We start from the raw sequence: 6,000 nt of genomic DNA, 5'->3' as shown, positions 1-6,000 counted from the left end.
TATTTTGTCAAATGCTTTTTCTGCATCTGTTGAGAGGACATATAGTTCCTGTTCTTTTTTCATTAATGTATTGTATCACATTGATTTGCAGATGTTGAACCAACCTTGCAGCCCAGGGTAAATCCCACTTGGTCATGGTGAATAATCCTTTTAATGTACTGCTGGATCCTATTGGCTAGTTTTTTGGTGAGATTTTTGCATCCATGTTCATCGAGGATATTTGTCTGTAATTCTCCTTTTTGATGGGGTCTTTGTCTGTTTTGGGATCAAGGTAATGGTGGCCTCATAACACGAGTTTGGAAGTTGTCCTTCCATTTCTATTTTTTGGAACAGTTTCAGAAAAATAGGTATTAATTCTTCTTTAAATATTTGGTAGAATTCCCCTGGGAAGCCAACTGTCCCTGGGCTTTTGTTGTTGGGAGATTTTTGATGACTGCTTCAATTTCCTTAATGGTTATAGGTCTGTTCAGGTTTTCTATTTCTTCCCGGTTCAGTTTTGGTAGTTGATACATCTCTAGGAATGCACCCATTTCTTCAAGATTATCTATTTTGCTGGCATAGAGTTGCTCATAATATGTTCTTATAATTGTTTGTATTTCTTTGGTGTTGGTTGTGATCTCTCCTCTTTCATTCATGATTTTGTTGATTTGGGTCATTTCTCTTTTCTTTTTGATAAGTCTGGCCAGGGGTTTATCAATCTTGTTAATTCTTTCAAAGAATCAGCTTCTAGTTTCGTTGATCTGTTCTACTGTTCTTTTGGTTTCTATTTCATTGATTTCTGCTCTATTCTTTATTATTTCTCTTCTCCTGCTGGGTTTAGGCTTTATTTGCTGTTCTTTCTCCACCTCCTTTAGGTGTAGGGTTCGGTTGTGTATTTGAGACCTTTCTTGTTTCTTGAGAAAGGCTTGTATTGCTGTATACTTTCCTCTTAGGACTGCCTTTGCTGCATCCCAAAGATTTTGAACAGTTGTGGTTTCATTTTCATTGGTTTCCATGAATTTTTTTAATTCTTCTTTAATTTCCTGGTTGACCCATTCATTCTTTAGTAGGATGCTCTTTAGCCTCCATGTATTTGAGTTCTTTCCGACTATCCTCTTGTGATTGAGTTCTAGTTTCAAAGCACTGTGGTCTGAAAATATGCAGGGTATGATCCCAATCTTTTGGTACTGGTTGAGACCTGATTTGTGACCTAGGATGTGATCTATTCTGGAGAATGTTCCATGGGCACTAGAGAAGACTGTGTATTCTGTTGCTTTGGGATGGAATGTTCTGAATATATCTGTGAAGTCCATTTGGTCCAGTGTGTCATTTAAAGTCTTTATTTCCTTGTTGATATTTTGCTTAGATGATCGTGCTTTTCATTGAGGGAGGTGTTAAAGTCCCCAACTATTATTGTATTGTTTTTGATGTGTTTCTTTGATTTTGTTATTAATTGGCTTGTATAATTGGCTGCTCCCATGTTAGGGGCATAGATATTTACAATTGTTAGATCTTCTTGTTGGATAGACCCTTTAAGTAGGATATAGTGTCCTTCCTCATCTCTTATTACAGTTTTTGCTTAAAATCTAATTTGTCTGATATAAGGATTGCCACCCCAGCTTTCTTTTGGTGTCCATTAGCATGGTAAATGGTTTTCCACCCCCTCACTTTCAATCTGGGTGTGTCTTTGTGTCTAAAATGAGTCTCTTGCAGACAACATATCAATGGGTCTTGTCTTTTTATTCAATCTGATAGCCTGTATCTTTTGATTGGGGCATTTAGCCCATTTACATTCAGGGTAACTATTGAAAGATATGAATTTAGTGCCATTGTATTGCCTGTAAGGTAACTGTTACTGTATATTGTCTGTGTGCCTTTCTGGTCTATGTTGCTTTTAGGCTCTGTCTTTGTTTAGAGGACCCCTTTCAATGTTTCTTGTAGGACTGGTTTTGTGTTCGCAAATTCCTTTAAATTCTTTTTGTCCTGGAAGCTTTTGATCTCTCCTTATATTTTCAATGACAGCTTAGTTGGATATAGTAATCTTGGCTGCATATTTTTCTCATTTAGTGCTCTGAATATATCATGCCAGTCCTTTCTGGCCTGCCAGGCCTCTGTGGATAGGTCTGTTGCCAATCTAATGTTTCTACCATTGTAGGTTACAGATCTCTTCTCCCGAGCTGCTTTCAGGATTTTCTCTTTGTCTTTGAGACTTGTAAGTTTTACTATTAGATATCGGGGTGTTGACGTATTTTTATTGATTTTGAGGGGGGTTCTCTGTGCCTCCTGGATTTTGATGCCTGTTTCCTTCCCCAGATTAGGGAGGTTCTCTGCTATAATTTCTCAGATATACCTTCTGCCCCTCTCTCTCTTTCATCTTCTTCTGGGATCCCAATTATTCTAATATTGTTTTGTCTTATGGTATCGCTTATCTCTCGAGTTCTGCCCTCATGATCCAGTTGTTGTTATCTCTCTTTTTCTCAGCTTCTTTATTTTCCATCATTTGGACTTCTATATCACTGATTCTCTCTTCTGCCTCATTTATCCTAGCAGTTAGAGCCCCCATTTTTTATTGCACCTCATTAATAGCCTTTTTGATTTCGACTTGGTTAGATTTTAGATCTTTTATTTCTCCAGAAAGGGTTTCTCTAATAACTTCCATGTTTTTTTCAAGCCCAGCTAGTATCTTTAAAATCATCATTCTGAACTCTAGTTCTGACATCATACTAATGTCCATATTGAGTAGGTCTCTGGCAGTCAGTATTGCCTCTTTTTCTTTTTGATGAGGTGATTTTTTTCTGTCGTCATTTTGTCCAGAGGAGAACAGATGAATGAGAGAACAAAATGCTAACAGGGTAACAACGTCCCCAGAAAATATATTCTAAACAAATCAGAAAAGACCTGAAACTGGGGGAAAAGAAAGGGAAAGAAAGAAAAAAGAAAAAGATAAAGATAAAAACAAACAGAAACAGAAGAAAACAAAAAAACAGAATATGATCAAATATGATCAGACTGGTGCATAGATCAGTGCCACACACTAGATTTTGGGTGTATTTTGGTCTGTTAGAAAAAAGTGCCTCCCAATATCTTAAAGAAAGCAGAACTTATATATGTACAAAAATAAGGGTTACTATGATGAAGGGATGGAATATGACTGTAAAGATGAAATTATATAAGATTTTATAAAAGGAATTGATAAGAAGTTGGTTGAAAAAAGAAAGAAGAGGATTAAAAAAAATAAAAGGAAAAAAAAGGAGATAATGAAATCAGGCAGGAGACTAGAAAAAAGCCATACACTAGAGATTTAGGATATATTTTGTTCTGTTAGAAGAAACTGTATCTCAAAATTTTAAAGAGAGAACAACTTATATATATATGCCAAAAATAAGGTTAACTACTATGAAGGGATAGAATATGACTCTAAAAATGAAAAATAAAAATGTTTTTTTAAAAAAAGGGATTGATAAGTTGTTGGTTGAAAAAGGGAAAAAGAAAAATTTTTTAAAAAAGAAAAAGAAAGTTAAAAAATATTAATTTTGAAAGACTAAAGAATCATGAGAAAAAAGCCATGGATTCTATGTGCATTATTCCCCTAGCACTGGAGTTCTGCCATTCTCATTGATCTGTAAACTTGGTCTTGGCTGGCTGTTCTTGCTGATCTTCTGGGAGAGGAGCCTGTTGCCATTTTCCCATGAAATGCCGTATCCTTGCCCGGTCAGACTAAGTAATCTGCTCGGGTTTGCTCTCAGGAGCTTTTGTTCCCTGCAAGCTTTCCACACAGCTTTGGAGGATGAGAGTGAAAATGGCAGCCTCCCAATCTCCACTCCGGAGGAGGCAAGAACTCGGGGCCCCACTCCTCAGTGAGCCCCCGGAGAAAAGCAGTCAGTCACTCCTGTCTCCCTGGTCTCCAGCCGCACTCCATGCTCACCTGGCCTGTAACCGAGCATTTCTATCTCTGGCACCCGACCCCGTGTGGAGTCTCCAAACCCCGCAGATCCCTGCGGTGCACTCCCATGCCACTCCTCCTGGGGTGGGAAGGGGAGTCTCCCCGGATCTGCCACTTGTTGGGTCCCAGCTGGAGGAGCAGTGGCCCAACTGTGCCACAGATCATGGTTTATGGCAACCCTGAGCTGAGAGCCCACTCCTCAGCTTTGTCTCTGCAGCCAGCTTCCCCGCTCCAATACCTGGGAGCTCTGCCGCACTCAGGCATCCCCAGTCTTCCTGTGACCCCGAGGGGTTTTGTGGCCTATTCTGGATAATGTTCCATGTGCACTTGAAAAGAATGTGTATTCTGTTCTAATAGGGTGGAATGTTTTGAATATATCTATTAAATCCATCTATTCCAGTGCGTCATTCAAAGCCCCTGTTTCCTTGTTGATATTCTGTCTAACTCTGTGTCTGTTTCTATGTGTTAGGAAATATGCTCTTGAAAATAGCAGCTTTATGAAGAAGAGTTCCTGTAGTGCCCTGCTACACAATGTCCTTTGTTCAGTGGATCCAGGCATTTCAAGGGTGTCTCCTGATTGTGCTGTATGAGCCCTGCTGTTGTGGCTGATCTACTTTCACCTCGAGTCCAGTCATCTGCAATGGTCATTGCCTGTTGGGGACTGGGTTTGGTTCCATTTGGGGTCTCCTTGGGCTTGAGTTGAGTCAGACCAGGCATTTCGAGAGTTGCAGTATCATAAAATAACAGGGCATTCTCCTTGTATTCTCCCATAGAAGTTTTCATTGGTGGTTAGGGCCTGCAGTCAGACCACATATCTACCCCCAACCCTCTGCTGGGGCCACAGTTGGACAGCTGTGTGTGGTTATCTTCTCCTCTCCCCCATAGCAAAAATCCTTTAGACTGGTATTGGGCCCTGTTGGGGCTTCTTGCATACTGCCAGGCTTGAGACACAGTTTTGCATGGCTCTAGACAAGGGTATGTTGGAGGTAGTAGGTTCCCAGGAGAACACAGAGCAGGGCACACAGTGTTAGCAAGTTTTGCTCAGGTGGGAAGAGACCTGGAACAGGGGCCTGTCTGGAGGAGCCATGACTGCAGGGAACACAGGGGTGATGCATGGTGTTAACAAGTTAGGTGGAGAGCATTGGTGCAGCACTGGTTCCTTCACCTGTCCTTGTCTCTATGCCAGGGAGCAGGGGAGGGAAATGCTGCTGGCCATCTCCTTTGTTCCTTTGAAGATCCCTGCCCTCCCCCACATGCTCTGAAATTAGTAAATAAATCTTCTTGTGTATCCCAGGTGTTTTTTAAGCTGATGCTTCTGTGGTGTATCTCAGTCACGTTGTTTGTTGTGCTGTCTCTAAGGGTGGAGACTGAGTTTTCTATAGCCCCCCAAGTTCTCCTAGAGATAAGACTATTCATTTTTAAAGTTTCAGGTCTTAATCCCCATTGATTATAAGAACTCACAAAATAAGATCCCACTGGTTTTTGAAGCCAATGTTATGCGATTCTTTTTCCCTGAGTAGGTTCCCCATACTTGGGGTGCTCTGTGTGAGTGTTTGTTTCTCCTCTCTTCACACCTATGGCAGCCCGTCTTCCCATTAACAGTCCTGCAGGTCTGCTTAGCTCCTGACTGCATCTCTTGACTTCATACCTTATTGGATGTAGCCTCTTCTCTAGATTCAGCTGTGAAGAGTCTGTTCTGCAAGTCTTTGGGTCATTGTCTAGGTTATTTACACTGATGTGGGTGTTACCTAGTTGTATCCATGAGATGAGTTGAGCTTAGGATCCTCTAACTCTTCCACTTCCCCAGAAGTTGGGATGATATTTTCAAAGTGATCAAAGGGAAAAAAAACCCACAAAACTGTCAACCAAGAATGCCTTATTCAGCAAACCTATCATTCAGGAATAAGGGAGAGATAAAGCCTTTCCCACCATCTCAGGGGATGGTAGATCAAAGTTTCAACTCTGACCTTGGGTGGCAATCACAGGATTGCAGCAGCATGACTCCACTGGTGTCTGTTAAAACCATGCATCACAAGGAATTTATAAGCACTAGATCTAATCTACAGAAAAGCTAAAGG

Source organism: Mirounga angustirostris, unplaced genomic scaffold (genome assembly GCF_029215605.1).
Source record: "Mirounga angustirostris isolate CCGP_5_RB_7025 unplaced genomic scaffold, mMirAng1.0.hap1 SCAF_5, whole genome shotgun sequence".
In the NCBI taxonomy this organism is placed as follows: Eukaryota; Metazoa; Chordata; class Mammalia; order Carnivora; family Phocidae; genus Mirounga; species Mirounga angustirostris.
Note: the sequence above shows the minus strand (reverse complement) of the source record.